This window comes from Garra rufa, chromosome 7 (assembly GCF_049309525.1).
Source record: "Garra rufa chromosome 7, GarRuf1.0, whole genome shotgun sequence".
NCBI classification, from domain to species: domain Eukaryota; kingdom Metazoa; phylum Chordata; class Actinopteri; order Cypriniformes; family Cyprinidae; genus Garra; species Garra rufa.
In genome coordinates, this window is record NC_133367.1 from 12,569,091 (window position 1) to 12,585,918 (window position 16,828).

Sequence of the window (16,828 nt, forward strand, 5' to 3'; positions counted from 1 at the left end):
ATATCAATAATAAAAAAGGGAAAACAAAATAAAAGCGATCCATGTGTCTTACAGTGCTGTTGTGGCTGTGGTGTGTCACATGACGCGTCGCCATGAAAACAGTAATGCGAAACATTCCAAAATATCCGTCGCCTAAAAAAACTCACTTTTTGGGAACGATAGAATATTTTAAACTCACATGTGAAAAGGTTAGAAACGCGCCCAAAGCTTGGAAAGCGGACATCTGGGCACATTTCGGCTTGTATTGCCTCATGACTGATGAAAATTTTGCCTTGTGTGCAGTAGAATTTTGATGCACGCAATGCATCGTAGAATCGAATTGAATCGAATCGTTACCTGGTGAATCGTAATCGAATCGAATCGTGAGGGCAGTGCCAATGCACACCCCTAGTAAGCAGTTCTTGAAGTCCTCTAAAAAAATCAGCTCTTGTAACTGATTAAATGTAGTGGTTTTAGATGCAGCACACCACTTTTCCAACAAAACTTTCTTGTCACGTGCAAATCCCACAAATGTTTGGTTCGCTGATTTAGTGTAACTACGAAACTTCTGTCTAGGAACAAGTTCATACACCTGCAACACTGCAGCTTTTACCAAATCATAATTGAGTGACTCTTCGATGGGTAGCGCAGAACACCCCTCCTGTGCTTTACCTACCAAACTGCACTGTAGCATTAATGCCCACATATTCCTCGGCCAATTCAATTTGGCCGCAATACGTTCAAACGCAATAAAATATGCATCAACCTCCGATTCACGAAACGGAGGCATGAGCTTAATATGCTTACTAGGATCAAATGGAACCACAGCAGCAGGCATACTAATAACATTTTCTGCAGATTGATCAGTTGGAGGCACATTTACATGCACAGGAGTTACAACCCTTAACATGAAGACTCAACATGTGTGTTTTGTGTTTTTTTTTTTTTCAGTGAGTGATCTTAGGGTTGTACTGATAGGAAAGAATGAATCTGAGAACAGCCCAGTGGGAAACGCTATACTGGGTACAACAGCATTTCTCAGTGAAGCTTCAACTTATTCACAGCAGCACAGTGTGAGAATCAGTGGAGATGTGGAGGAGAGAAACATCACAGTCATCAACACTCACCTGCTCCAGCCAGATCTCTCACATCAACAGGTGACACAGAGAGTGAGTGAGTGTGTGTCTCTGTCTGCTCCAGGACCTCATGTGATCACACTCATACTGCAGTATAAGGACTTCAGTGAGAACAACAGACACCGAGTGAAATATGTGCTGGACCTCTTCAGTGATCAGGCCCTTAATCACACTATAGTGCTGACTACTGATGAAGAGACACGCGCATCCAGACTGACTTCTGTGTTCTGGAACAATGCTATTCATGAATTAATAAAGGAGTGTGGAGGAAGACATCTGAAGTTTGAGACAGGAAACCCAGGATGGCGATCAGAGTTTTTCAGAGAGACAGAAGAGATACTCAAGAAAGAACATGAAAAATTTCTCATCGGTAACATGTATGAGGATGAAGGTAATGGATCATCAGTGGATGAAGATCCGAGCAAATCTGGTGGGATGACAAAGCATTGTTCCAACATTAATAGGCATTAGTAAGCAGTTTATAAATACAGCTAAAAATGTTTTGTTCTTGGGCATATCTATTATGTTTAATAATTGTATTTTCATACTTTATTAATTGTTAATTTATCATTTCTAAATTATTATGTACTTTACAAACCAGTTATTTGTGAGTTGTCAATGGTTCATAAGATCATTAAGAAAGTGTAAGTAAATTATTAATAAACTTTTAAATGTACATTTATAAACCTTATTATTTAGCCACATGACAATAGTTGCTTAGTGTGTTAATAAATGCTTTATTAACACATATTCCTGTTGATGTTCATGATTAAGTCAGGTAGTTACTGTATAAAACATTAGTTGCCAGCCATCTGTTTTTATGAGCTCATCTAATGTGAGGACTATTTATACCTTGTAAAGCATTTACAAAGGAGATTTAAAGGCTCATTTGTCTTCCAAACTGAAAAGTTAACACAACACAGATGGATACAGAACACAGAAATATTTTTTTTTCAAGATGGCAAAAAATAAAACTAAACACTTGATAAAATAATGAAAAACCTCGGTAATTTTATAGAAAAAATAAAATTAAATTTTAAAATTTAGATAAAATAAAATAGTTCAAGTGTACAGCTGTACAGTTCATTTTTTTTTTCATCTTCAAATAAATATTTCTGAGTTCTTTATAGCTCTGTGTTGTGTTTGTATATTTTTGTCTGTTAGGAAGATAACTGAGACTTTAAATATCCTTTGTAATAGATATTCTTATAAATCAAGAACAAGGCATTTATAGCTGTATTTATAAACTGCTTACTAATGGCTATTAGTGTTGGGACAATGCTTTGTAAAGGATGAACTGACAATTTCTAATGATTCATAGCATGCAGTTATTATAAACTGTTACCAGCATTGTCCTTTAATAGTTAAAGTGTTGTAAACACAGGAAATGGGGAGTACTACTGCCAGAGCTGGGTGGATTACTTACAAATTGTAATCATTACTGATTACACATTGCATGATGAAAACTGTTGTCAGTAACGAAATCTAGGTTACTTGTTTTAGGTAATGATTTCTTTTAGGCTACTTTTTTTTAAATCTATCTTTGTTTAAACTTACCATTGAATGTACCATATTAAACTAAGAAAGCAAAGATAATGCATTACAACTTACGTACATTAAACCAGGGTTTCCCAAACTAGGCTTAATGTAAGAACCACAATGGGTTTGTGACTTGATAAACAGCTAATCACATACAATAATTTGTTTACCAACATGCCAATATGACCATTAAGTGACATTGAAACTGTAAAGATGCAAATGTGTTAAATTCTTGAAATATTACAAGAGACATCCCAGCACACAACCTATAGCAGTCCATTATAGTTTTTTTCACATAGCTATTGTGTGGTTATGGAACGCTTGCAATAAGCATGTGGACTGCTTTATCGTACATTTGTGAAGTTTTTTTAGAGCTTGACAGTAAAACACTATTCAATATTTGTTTTGGGAAAAAGGCTGATTTTGTATTCAGGCAAAAAAGGCAATCACATGTCTTGGGTTAACTGTGCATTGTCGTAGATCCATAGAGAACTATTTTACTCAAAGTATGTCAGTAAATTCCCACAAGGTAGCCTTTAATTGCTAAAATAATATTGTGAATTATTCTTTCATACCCAAACTGGACTAAGTCTACTCTATATAAATATTGTTTCAGTGGCAACTTCTGGAAAAACAAAGCTTAACATTGTGCTGTGTGGATATAATACAACACTCAAGAACTCTGTGTCTGAAATGTTTAGAGGGACAATAAATCAGACGGAGAGGAGCAATGTGTGTATGAAGAATGAGGAGATGATTAATGGAAGGCGGATCAATGTAATAGAGCTTCCAGCTCTCACTCAGCTCTCAGAGAAGGAAGTAATGCAGGAGACTTACCGCTGTGTGTCTCTCTGTCATCCTGGAGTTCATGTTTTCATCATCATCATTCCTGATGGTCCACTTGATGACAAAGACAGGACAGAAGTAGAAAAGTTCCAGAGGATATTCAGCTCAAGAATCAACAAACACATCATGATCCTCATAAAGCAGAATTCAGAGCATCAGAAAGCAGAACTAAATGAAGAAACACAGTCTGTCGTTGAGAGTTTTGGAGGAAGACATCAGTTCATTGACCTGAACACACAAGTGTCTGTGTTGATGGAGAAACTGGAGCAGATGGTTGAGGAAAATAGAGGTGTTTATTTCTCCACAGAGACATTGAAGGAGACACATCCATGTTTAGATTTAAGAGAGAAAGAAGATGATCTGAGAATTGTGCTGCTGGGAAAAACTGGAGTTGGAAAGAGTTCAACTGGAAACATCATTTTAGGAAGAGCTGCATTTAAAGCTGAAACATCTCATGAATCTGTAACAAAAGAGTGCCAGAAAATTGTAGCTGAAATCAATGGCAGACGTATTACTGTGATCGACACTCCAGGACTGTTTGATACTAAGCTCAGTAATGAAGAAATCCAGAGAGAAATCAGCAACTGCATCCACATGATCCTGCCTGGACCACATGTTTTTCTCTTATTGATTCCAGTGGAACGATTCACTCAAGAACAACAAACAGCAGTGAAGATCATCAAAAAGACGTTTGGAGAAAACTCTTTAAAGTACAACATGGTGCTCTTCACCAGAGGAGACTTTCTGGAGAACAAAACCATTGAACAGTTTGTGGGAGAACCTGGATCTGCTCTGAATCAACTGATTGAAGCATGTGGAAACAGATTCCATGTGTTCAATAATAAAGAGACTGGAGACCGAACACAGGTGACTGATCTACTGCTCAAGATAGACAACATGGTGAAAGCAAACGGAGGGAGTTACTACTCATGTAAGATGTTCAGAGATATGGAGAGAGAAATACAAGAACAACAGATGAAGATACTGATGGAGAATGTGGAGCAACTGAACAGAGAAAAAGAAGAACTGATGAACAAACATAAAGAGGAGAAAAAAAAGATGAAGATGATGATGGAGGAAGTAAAACAGAATTATTACAAAGAAGAGGAAAAATGGAGAAAGAAAAATCAGGCAATGTGGGATGAACATAATCAGAAACTTCAACAAGAGAGAGAGAGAAGTCAGAAAGAGAGAGAAGATATTCAGTCCAAACATGAAAAAGAAAGAGAGAGGATGAAGATGATGATGGAGGAAGAAAGACAGAATCATGACAAAGAGAGAAAGAGAAGCAAAGATGAATTGATTGAGAGAGACGAACAATATAAAAGAGACATTAAAGAAAAAGAGGATCAAGAGAGAAAGATACGAGAGGAGCTGAAAAGAGAACGAGAGGAGATGAAGAGAGAACGAGAGGAATGGAAGAAACAGAAACAACAGAAAAGACAACAAAGAGATGAAAAGGAGAAAAGAAGGAAAAAGATAGAAAAGGAAACATGGGATGAATATTATGAGAAATTTAAACGAGAGAGAGAAAGAAGACAGAGAGAGAAAGAAGACCTTCAGACCAAACATGAAGAAGAGAGAGAGAGAATAAAGAAGATAACAGAGGAAGAAAGACAGAATCATGACCAAGTGAAAAAAAGAAGAGAAAAAGAATATATAGAGAGAGAAGAACAATATAAAACAGACATTGAAGACATAGAGGAACAAGAAAGAAAGATTCGAAAGGAGCTGGAGAGTGAACGAGAGGAATGGGAGAAACAGAAACAACAGGAAAGACAAAGAGAAGAAAAAGAGAAAGAAACACATAGATTTATTGATCTTTTTATGGAAACTCCTGAGGGTCTGCACACAATCAGTAAGTCAAATCAATAACCAGCTAATTTAGAAATGAATCAGCAAAAATATAATATTTGAGTGTAAACAACCCCCTGCTAGCATGCACTGCTAGTGGGTTTTTTTCAACAGCTTATGTTTTTGTTATTTCTGTGGGAAATGCATCACTGATTGAGACTTCAAGACACACTTCAAGACTCACTCTTTAAGAGTTACACACTCCTGTAACACTTTGATTTCATTGTCTTTAGCATTGTTAGAGAGACATTTCATTTCTAAACACAGCGGTTCCCATAAAACGAGTGTCAAGACGCATTCTGGTGACAGATGCCTCTAAGACAGGCTGGGGCACAGTTTGCAATGAGCAGTCAATTTGGCCAGTAGTGGTCCAGTCTGACCGAGTCCCCCCTCTGCACAGAGGCACTGGCACACAGCTGGCCCAGGGACATACTCAAGTATGCCTTTTCCCTAGTGAGCCTCATAGCAAAAACCTTGTGCAAAGTCAGGGAGGACAGGGAACAGCTCCTGCTAGTGGCCCTTTTTTGGCCCAACAGGACCTGGTTCTCAAAGCTGGCGCTCCTATCCTCCATTCCTCCCCGGTGCATCCCCTCGAGGAAGGAACTTCTTTCTCAGGGGAAGGGCACAATCTGTCACCTGCACCCAGATCTTTGGAATCTCCGTCTCTGGTCCCTTGGCATGACCAGGAGGATTTCAGAGATCCCCCGCCTGCTGTGGTAAACACTCTTGTACAGGCAAGAACTTCCTCTATAAGGTGGCTGTACGACCTGAGATGGCGTAAATTTACAGAATGGTGTACTTCAAAGAGCTTCCCCCACAGAGATGGATCTGTGCTATCCTTCCTCCAAGCAGGCCTGGACAGGCATATTTCTGCCTCAACACTTAAGGTTCCGGTAGCAGCTATATCAGCTAACCATGACCTTGTGGAAGGCAGATCGTGAGGAAGCACAGTCTGGTTATCAGATTTCTCAGAGGTGCCCGGAGGCTGAACCCCCTATGTTGCACCTCATCCTCTCTTGGGGGATAAGACGGTGCTCACATCAGTTAGAAGAGTGGGAGACCTCCAAGCCCTCGTGCCTAGAATTTGGGCCGGCAGACTCTCATGTTATCCTGAGACCCCGGCCTGAATAGGTGCCTAAGGTACCCACCACTCCGTTCAGAGATAAGGTGGTTGCCTTACAAGCATTTCCTTTCCAGGAAGGAGACCCCGACCTGTCCATGTTATGTCCAGTCCATGCCCTGCGTATTTACAAGGAACGTACTCAGGATTTCAGATGTTCTGACCAGCTCTTTGTCTGTTTCGGAGGACAGAAGAAAGGAAAGGTTGACTCCAAACAAAGGATCTCCCACTGGATCGTGGATATGATCCATTCAGCCTACCAGTCCAGAGGCTTATCCTGCCCACTGGGAGTGAGAGACCACTCTACCAGCAGAATCACTGCTTTAACAGCACTAGCGAATGAGGCCTCTCTAACAGACATCTTTAGAGCTGCAGGTTAGAATACACCTAACACATCGGAGAGATTGTATAATCTTTGAATGGAACCAGAATCCTTCAGAGTCCTAAACGCAATCTGGGACTCAGGGGACTGGCACGGTGTAGAGCTTGCCAAAACGTTCTCCCCCTTCCTCAGGGCAATTACGTCTTTAGTTCAGAGAAAAGTTTCCTTATAGTGAACCTTGAACAACCCCTCCATCACCCTGAAGAAGTTTTGACATGCCCTGACATTTGTGCTTTTTTCAGTATCTTATAAACATATTAATGGCTAAAGTCTGATTACATTGCAAATTAGCACAAATCGGGCTGCAATAATATGTAAGCAACATGAATGTACATGTTTGTGTTTTTGAGAAAAATAAGGCCATGAAACATACAGAACATTTATTCACAAGTCGTTTGAGAACAGGATGTGGTAGGCTAGAGTTTATTCTACAAAATAATAGGAAAATCATCTTGTTCACTCGTTCAGAGAAAATAAAATATTTATGTAAATTTTCTAAAACATGTTTTGTGATTAAAACGGAATATGCTAAGGAGTGGCAATGACTCATGAATATTTAGCCCTCCCCTAATGGTCCATTAATGAGACATTGACTATTAGGTAAGAAACAATGTGGGATTATTCAAAGAATGGAGTTTTAGATTATTTGTATTTTATTTGCAACACAGTATAATCAAAACATACATAATGAAGGTCAAAGACACATTATTGAGAGTTAGTGTCATTTCTGAAAACTTTTTCTGAATTCTGTTCAACAAGTGAAACAAGTAAATCATACCTGATATTTAAGTGATTGCAAAATTCATCAGTAGTCAAGGAACTTGTTTTACATTAGAATATCAGTGTAGTTGAACATCTGAAGTTGGTACAGCGCTCTCAGAGGAAAACAGTTCAAAGAGATTCATCTGTTGAGCTGGGGCTCGTTCTTCGTACATTGCTTAAAACATCCGAGATCAAATGAGACATCCAAGATGATATCATCGTGCTAATCATGATCCGGCTAACTGGGTTCTTCGAACACACCTGTTGTTTATGATTAGTATCGCTGGATTAAGTCGTCTGAGATAATTGCGCGTTGGTTTAAAAGGGGATATGTATCGATAGTAGAAATAATGATTAGCAACACTGTTATTGGCTGTTCAGCATGGACAAAGAACGTGCCCAGTTTTTCTCCCAAGCAGAACAAGAGCTTTTATTGGAAGGTTATGCCGAATTTGAGTCTTTAATTAAAACGACAGGAAACACTTCAAAGTCTGCAAAAGCCAGGAGAGAGGGCTGGCAAAAAGTAGCAGACAAATTAAATGCGTTAGTGCTGCCCATGTTACATGTTTTTTCCTTGATATTGTTGGGAATGACAGGTGGGTGAAAGGGTTTAAGTAGAGACACGTGAAATGTGGGGTGGATACGGTACTGTGGTGGTAGTTGGAGCCTGTAGGTGACGGGGTTGACCTGTTCCATGATGGTGAAGGGGCCAACAAACCTGGGACTCAATTTCTTCGAGGGCAGGCGCAGACGGATGTCTCTTGTGGATAGCCAGACTTTCTGCCCAGGAGCATATGTGGGACCCGGAATTCTCTTCTGGTCAGGGGAGGTCTTGGTTCTGCGCACTGCCAGAGCCTGGGATGGAGTTTCCCAGCAGGCAGATGACGTGGACTTTTGGACATCGCGCATTCCTTACATCCTTGAACATACCTCCGTACATCCCTTGCCATGTGCGGCCACCAGAAGCGATCCGTCAGCAGCGAGAGAGTGTTGTTGGCCCCTGGATGTCCAGTGCCCAGGGAGGTATGCGTGGAGTGGATCAGATCTACCCGTTGGGTCCTAGGGATGAACTGACGACCTGGTGGGCAGCCCGGCGGAGATCTGGGTTCCGGAGTGGCGACAGCCGGAGGGTTGGTCCATTCAATGGGTTGGACGACGAGGTTTTCCGGGAGTATGGTTGAGGGTGCGTCAGGCAAGTCGTGGGAATCATGGATTCGGGACAGAGCATCTGCTTGGATATTCTTGGATCCTGGCCGGTAGGTTATATTAAAATTAAAACGAGAAAAGAACAGGGTCCATCTTGCCTGACGGGGACAGAGTCCCTTGGCATCTCGAAGGTACTGCAGATTTTTGTGATCTGTTATCACCTGGAACTTATGGCTGGCACCCTCCAACCAATGTCGCCACTCCTCCAGAGCGAGCTTGATAGCAAGGAGCTCGCGGTTGCCGATGTCATAATTCCTCTCCGCTGGGCTGAGCTTCCAAGAATAATAGGCACAGGGATGAAGCAATGGAGGAGTACCGTGGTGTTGTGATAGGATTCCTCCCACGCTGGTAGTAGAGGCGTCCACCTCCACCACGAAAGGGAGATCAGGGTCAGGATGGGTCAGGAGAGGTGCATGAGTGAAGGCGTCCTTGAGGTTTTGGAAGGCTGCGGCCGAGTCTGGAGTCCAGAGCAGGGTATGTGGTTTTCTCTTGAGCAGACTGGTAAGTGGAGCAGTGATAAGGCTGTAGTTCTTTATGAAACAGCGATAGAAATTGGCGAAACCTAGGAATCGTTGGAGCTCTTTGATGGTAGTGGGTTCTGGCCAGGACACAACTGCAGCCACCTTCCTCTCATCCATGCGGACCCCCTCCTGGTCTATGATGTATCCAAGGAAGTGTACTGCTGACAAATGGAATGAACACTTTTCCGCCTTGAGGTACAGGTGGTGTTCCCATAGCCGTTGAAGGACCTCCGCAACGTGGAGGCGATGTTCGGCCTCACTCCGGGTGTAGATCAGAATATCATGTAGACGACGACGAAGTGGTGAAGGAACTCCCGGAGTACCTCGTGGATGAAGTTTTGAAATACGGAGGGGGCGTTGACCAATCCATAGGGCATGACCAAGTACTCGTAGTGGCCAGTAGGGGTCACGATGGCCGTCTTCCATTCGTCCCCCTCACGTATTTTCACGAGGTTGTACGCACTGCGGAGGTCCAGCTTAGTAAACACCTTGGCAGTACGTAGTTGCTTGAGGGCTGCAGGGACGAGAGGAAGGGGATAACGGAACTTGACTGTACCTTGGTTGAGTATACGGTAATCAATGCATGGCCGCAGCCCTCCATCCTTCTTTGAGACGAAGAAGAAGCTGGATGCCGCGGGTGACGTTGATGGCCGGATATAACCCTGATCGAGAGCCTCCTTTATGTACTCCTCCATTGCCTTGGTCTCCGGAAGCGACAACGGGTAGATCTTACCTCTGGGCATTGGAGCATCCGGAACAAGGTCAATGGCGCAGTCCCATAGCCGATGTGGCGGTAGCTGGGAAGCTCTCTTGGGGCAAAAGACGTCCTGAAATGATTAATAGACTGAGGGAATCTTGACTGACTGTTTCTCAAAAGGACTCTCGATCGAGGTGACGTTGACAGATAACCGTTTAGGGTTGGGACGTGGAAGATCTGGAAAGCAGCGGTCAGTGCATCCTTTTCCCCACTTGGTAACTTCTCTTGTGCCCCAAGAGAGGATGGGATCATGAGCTACCAGCCACGGGTGCCCCAGGATGATGTCCATCGTGGCTCCCTCCAGAACCAGAAACTGAATCTCCTCACGGTGCAGAACTCCAACCTGAAGGATGATGGGTTCACATTTTCGGTGAATTCGAGTCCGTGAGTTAATCCTGTTGGTTATGGGTTGAATCTGGTAGATGGTAGCTGAAGCTTTGGTTTGCAGCTGGAGCTGGCGACAGAGGGTGTCCGAGATAAAGTTCCCCGCTGACCAGGAGTCGATGAGGGCTGCGACTGTAACACAAGAGGCGTGGGTGGTTAACTGAACATTGGTAGTCAGTGGGTGCATATTGTCCAGATCAGAACGGATTACACTCACCAAGGATTGCACTGGACGTAGAGGACAATTGAGACGGACGTGTCCCGCAGCCCCACAGTACATGCAAAGACCCCGGGTCAGCCTTCTCTGTCGCTCAGCTGCAGAGATCTTCCCTGATTCCAGGATCATTGGTTCTGGTTCTGGAGGGCTGGCGGTTGACATGGGTTGGAGGAGTGCAGTAGTGGCAGACTGGTCTTGATAGGATTTCAAACGATCAGAACAACGGAGTGACTGCTGAATGAATTTCTCCAATCCCATCGAATCATCTAAAGCAGCTAACTGCATCCGGAGATTGGGCTCCAGGCCGAGCCGGTACATGGTCAGTAACGATCGCTCATTCCATCCGCTGGCAGCGGCCAGAGTGCGAAAACGTAGGGAATTGTCTTGAGTCGTCATACTTCCCTGTTTTAGATGATACAGTTGTTCTCCTGTGGATACTTCTGTATCAGAGCGTCCGAAAACTTCCTTGAAATGAGCGACGAAGGTCTGGAGCGATTGAGTTGCCGGCCCGGCCTGCTGATATAATGTATCAGCCCACTTGAGAGCTGGTCCAGTAAGCAGAGACGTGATGAAGGCAATTTTTGAAGAATCTGTGGGATAGAGAGCAGGTTGCATTGTGAATATAAGTGAACATTGTAACAGAAATCCGCTGCACTCTTCCGCTCCGCCAGAGTAGGGCGCTGGTCGGGCCATGGGACTGGAATGGACGTGGACCGAAGAAGTGCTGGGTGCCGGTGGTGCTGTGGGACGAACTGGAGTTGGGATGGTGGCATGACTAGCCAACAAAACCTTCCGGAGTGAGTCCACCAGCTCTTGAAATGGATCCAACGTGCTCATGCTGTTCGCTGTCTTGGTCCGGGCTAACTGTTACGGAAGCAGACCAAACAAGAGAGGTAAGAGTGAATATGAACAGGTTTATTGATAGCAGAGCAAGTTGATGATGATAGCGTGCAGAACCGGGTAAGTATAACAGTCCAGGATGAATTTCTTGATGTGTAGACTGAATTGTGATCAATGGATGCTTTTCCTTTCCAGGAACGACGGGAGGAGGATCGGTGAAGGCAGACACACTCACACACACACACACACACACTGCTGGAGTTCCGTAAACAGACTTATGGCTGTCACACCGCTGACTGGAGACAGAGACTTGACTTCGGCTGGAATAGACAAGAATACAGATAAGTTATCAGAAGGTAAGGATCGAGGTAAGTATGGTGGGGTTTTTGAGAACACAAGAGTGAAGCTCAATGAGTCTGCTTTATGAGCTGCTTTATGGTTGGGCAAGATCGCAGCGATCTCCCTACGATCTTGACTGTGCAAACAGCCTGTCCTCAGCGATTCTCTGGGGCACTTCAACTAAAAGAGTAGCTACTCTAAAAGAGCAAAGCACGAGCGGTTCATGTCTTTTTAAAGATGCCGTTCCATTTGTGCTCTCTTGGTTGCGAACTTTACCTGACTTCTGCAGATGGTCACGATTACTGTCTTCAGTGTCGGGGCATCCAGCATGCTGAAGCAAGCGCTCGTGGATGATTCATGCGGCCACTGTTGGTGTTTGAGTGTGGCTTCTCTGCGATCTTGCCTCTCTAGTGCGTCCGGAGAAACATCAGCTAGTGCTCTGGGAGATCCGAGGGTCAAAGTAAGAGCTTCTCCGCTGGGCCAGCCCCCACGGATCTCTTACCCCTCCTGCAATGATGATCCTGTGAGGCTCCCAGGTGATTTCGTGTTTTTGGGGTGCCGAAAGAAGATCATATGTTGCTAGCACCATCAGGGTTGGGCTGTCATCCTCAAAGGGTGAAGATTTGGCAGAGCTACCACCCTCGGGTGCCATAGCCGCTGCCGAGTCGGACTCGGAGCTGATGGCCATACGTGCCCGGGCAGCCATAGGCATCGGGCTGGAGATCATTAGACCGCCCAGTCCAGAGCCCTCGGGGCTTGATAATTGGGTTCTTGGTCCGGGTCGCGGCTCACAACCACAATCTGCACCGGTGCCTTTCTTCCTGGAAGTGCATGAGGAGCTGACAAAGTCGTGGATGGCCCCTTTTTCGGCCAGAAACTGTTTGTCTCCCTCCTCCGTCCTAACCACCCTCAACGGCGGGGCCACTCGTGGCCAAAGCTTACAGTGCTGTGGGCCAGGCTGCCTCTGCCCTGCATGCCATGGCTATTCTGCAGGTCCATCAAGCAAAGATACTGAAACAAATGCACAAGGGTGGTACCGACCCGAGGTTGATGCAGAAACTGTGCTCAGCTACTGATTTCGCCCTTAAATTATTTTATCTCACAATTATGACTTTTTTTCTTGCAGATGCACGTTTATATGTTGTATTTCAAACTTTATAACTCAATTTAACTCAACAATAGCAAGTTTGTCCAATCTGAGGGGAAAAAAGCCAGAAGAACTCAAAAGAGAGAATGACGAGTTGATTTTTAAAAAAATCAGAATTGTGAGATATAATCTTGGAATAAAGTCAGAATTTTGAAATGTAAACTCAAATTTACCTTTTTTATTCTTGCATTTCTGGTTTCCATAGACTGCCACTTAATAAATGTAATTTTCTGAGGCTCCGTTAACAAAAACCACCATCACTGTTTACAAACACTGAATTAGTCGAATTGGTAAAATCAGACCATTCTGTTTTGACATATTTTCATTTCAAAGAAATACGGCATTTTGTCTGAGATTCCTAGATTTTCTTAAATCTAGTTTTGTAAAAAAAAAAAAAAGAACTTTAAAAAAATGTATTGTGAAATCAGTTTTTCAAAAATGATTTAGCCTCAATAACTAGCTGAAAGAACTGTTGCTAAAATAGAAGAGCAGAGACATGACTTGTACTCCATAACATAAACATAACACAAACCTTTATCAATAAAACAAAAACAAAACATCATAAACACAAGTAATAATAAAATAATAATAAAAATGCTTAAATCTGGCTGCTGGACTAAAAAGTTTTTACTAATGACTAAATACAACATTTTTAATGAAGAGGTGTTTAAACTGTGTCGAAAGACTGTGTTCTGATAGGTGCAGATGTCTTTGGGTAGTTGATGTCATACATGTAGAACTGTTTGAAACCCAGGTCCACTGCTTGTAGTAAGGTCTCCCCGTTGAAAATGCTACAAACTTGGGAGGAGTTCTTGGAATTAGTGCAGCAATGCTGGTGGCATCCAGTTGTGTACTTCCTTCATTCAATCCTTCCTCTGTAATAGGATGAAGCAGAAGATGAAACATTTTACATATAAAGTAGTAAACTTTTTTCACAATTGTGAGATGTCATAATTGACGTTGAAAACCTATACTACCAATCAAAAGTTTTAAATAAATGTTTTTGAGCAGCAACTCAGTAAATTAGAATGATTTCTGAAACTGAAGTAATGCTCTTAAAAAAAAAAAAAAACATACATTCAATTTTGCATTTCACGTTTCTTTTTATAAGTATAATGTTACAAGAGTTATCAAAACCCTTACCTCATACATTTACATTTATTCATTTAGCAGACGCTTTTATCCAAAGCGACTTACAATTGGGAATACAACAAGTGATTCATCCTAAGGAGGCAGATCAACATAGGAAGTGCTCAAAAATACCATATATCTTAGGCATTGTTAGATGAGTGCTGGAAAGAAAGGGAAGATCAAGAAAAGTTTTTTTTTTATTATTGAGTCAAATAGTGTCGAAAAAGATGGGGTTTTCGGCAGACGCTTGAAAGCTGTTAAGGAGAGTGCATTCCGGATAGGGGTGGGAAGATCATTCCACCAGACAGGAACGTTGAGTGAGAATGTTCTGGAAAGTGATTTCATGCCTCTCTGTGTTGGTACAGTGAGGCGTCTTTCATTAGAGGATCTCAGACTTCTGGAGGGAGTGTAGATTCGTAGTAGTGGATGGAGGTAGGCAGGAGAAGAGCCGGTGGCTGTCCTATATGCCAGCATCAGTGTCTTAAATTTGATGCGAGCTGTAACCGGTAGCCAGTGCAGAGATATGAAGAGAGGTGTGACATGGGCCTTTTTGGGCTCGATGAAGATCAGTCGTGCTGCTGCATTCTGAATCATTTGTAGAGGCCTGATTGTACATGCTGGAAGACCAGCTAGAAGAGCATTGCAGTAGTCTAGTCTAGAAATGACCAGGACCTGGACGAGGAGTTGTGCAGCATGCTCTGTTAGGAAGGGCCTGATCTTTCTGATGTTGTGCAGTGCAAACCTGCAAGATCGAGCAGTTTTAGCTATGTGGTCTTTAAAAGTAAATTGTTCATCAAAGATTACTCCAAGATTTCTGGCTGAAGTTGATGGGGTAATTGTCGATGAACCTAACTGGATGGAGAAGTCATGTAGTAAAGTTGGAGTGGCAGGAAAGACAAGGAGCTAGATTGCTAGATCTTTGCTAGATTGAGCTGGAGATGGTGTTCCTTCATCCATGCAGAGATATCCGCCAGGCAGCCTGAGATCCGTGCAGCTACCGATGGGTCATTTGGTTTGAATGAAAGATAGAGCTGAGTGTCATCCACATAGCAATGGTAGGAGAAGCCATGTGCCTGTATGATGGGGCCTAGAGATGTGGTGTATATGGAGAAGAGGGGGGGACCAAGAACTGATCCCTGAGGAACCCCAGTGACCAGTTGATGAGTTTTCGATACCTCCCCTCCCCAGGCCACTCTGAAAGACCTACCAGAGAGGTAGGATTTGAACCAGCGAAGTGAAGTCCCTGTGATGCCCAGCGATGAGAGGGTGGACAGGAGGATCTGATGATTCACTGTGTCAAAAGCTGCAGATAAGTCCAGCAAAATGTTTACTGATGATTTGGTCTCAGCTTTTGCAGTCCGTAACGTTTCAGTGACAGACAGTAACGCAGTCTCAGTTGAATGGCCACTCCTGAACCCTGATTGGTTAGCATCCAGTAGCTTGTTCTGTGAGAGGAATAAAGATAGCTGGTTAAAAACAGCTCGTTCTAGTGTTTTCGCTATGAATGGAAGGAGAGAGACAGGTCTATAGTTATCTATAAGTGAAGTGTTAAGTGTAGGTTTTTTGAGCAGTGGGGTTACCCGGGCCTGCTTAAATGTAGTGGGGAAAGTGCCTGTGATAAGAGATGTGTTGATGATGTGTGTGAGCGCCGGAAGGATTGTGGGAGCGATTGCTTGGAGAAGGTGTGAGGGGATAGGATCTAAAGGGCATGTTGCCAGACGGCTGGAGCGGAGAAATTTGGTTACTTCTGCCTCAGAGTGAGGACAGAAGGAGAAGAGGGGAGTTCCAGTTGTGGGTATGGTTAATTTTATTTCCTGTATGTGTGGAGCTGAGAACTGGTTACTGTTGGATGCAGTTTTGTCTGTGAAGAATGTGGTGAAATCATCAGCTGTTATAGAAGTAGTGGAAGATGGTGGAGGAGGACAAAGCAGTGAATTAAACGTTTTTTTAAAAGAGGTTGCGTGTCCGGAGCATTGTTGATCTTGTTGTGGAAGTATGAAGATTTGGCAGTATGGACTTGGGTAGAGAAGGATAAAAGCAGAGAGTGATACCTACTCAAGTCAGATGGATCCTTAGATTTGTGCCATTTCCTCTCAGCTGCCCTAAGTTTGGAGCGCTGCTCACGAAGAACATCGGATAACCAAGGGTTTGAAGGAATAGCTCGTGCAGGCCTGGAGGAGAGAGGGCATATATCATCTAGACAAGAAGTAAGAGTGGAGCACAAGGTGTCGGTTGCTGTATTAGTATCCAAGGATGAGAAGTGGGTTGGAGAGGGAAGAGAGGAGGATACTGTGGAAGAAAAGTGGGAGGGTGAAAGAGAGCGAAGGTTTCGTCTAAAAGTAACAGGTAGAGGGGTTGGGGTGCACAGTTAGCGAGATGTAGGTCAAATGTAATGAAGAAGTGGTCAGAGATGTGTAAGGGTTTGACTGATATGTTATCTGTAATACAGTTTCGTGTGTAAATGAGATCAAGTTGGTTGCCAGATTTATGAGTGTATGTAGTGCTAATGCGTTTTAGGTCAAATTAAGCAACGAGTGAATGGAAGTCTGCAGCATAGGGTTTGTCAGTGTGAATGTTGAAATCCCCAAAGACTAGAAGAGGGCTGCCATCTTCTGGAAATGAGGACAGCAGCCCGTCCAGCTCTTCTAGGAAGATGCCAAGTTGAGTT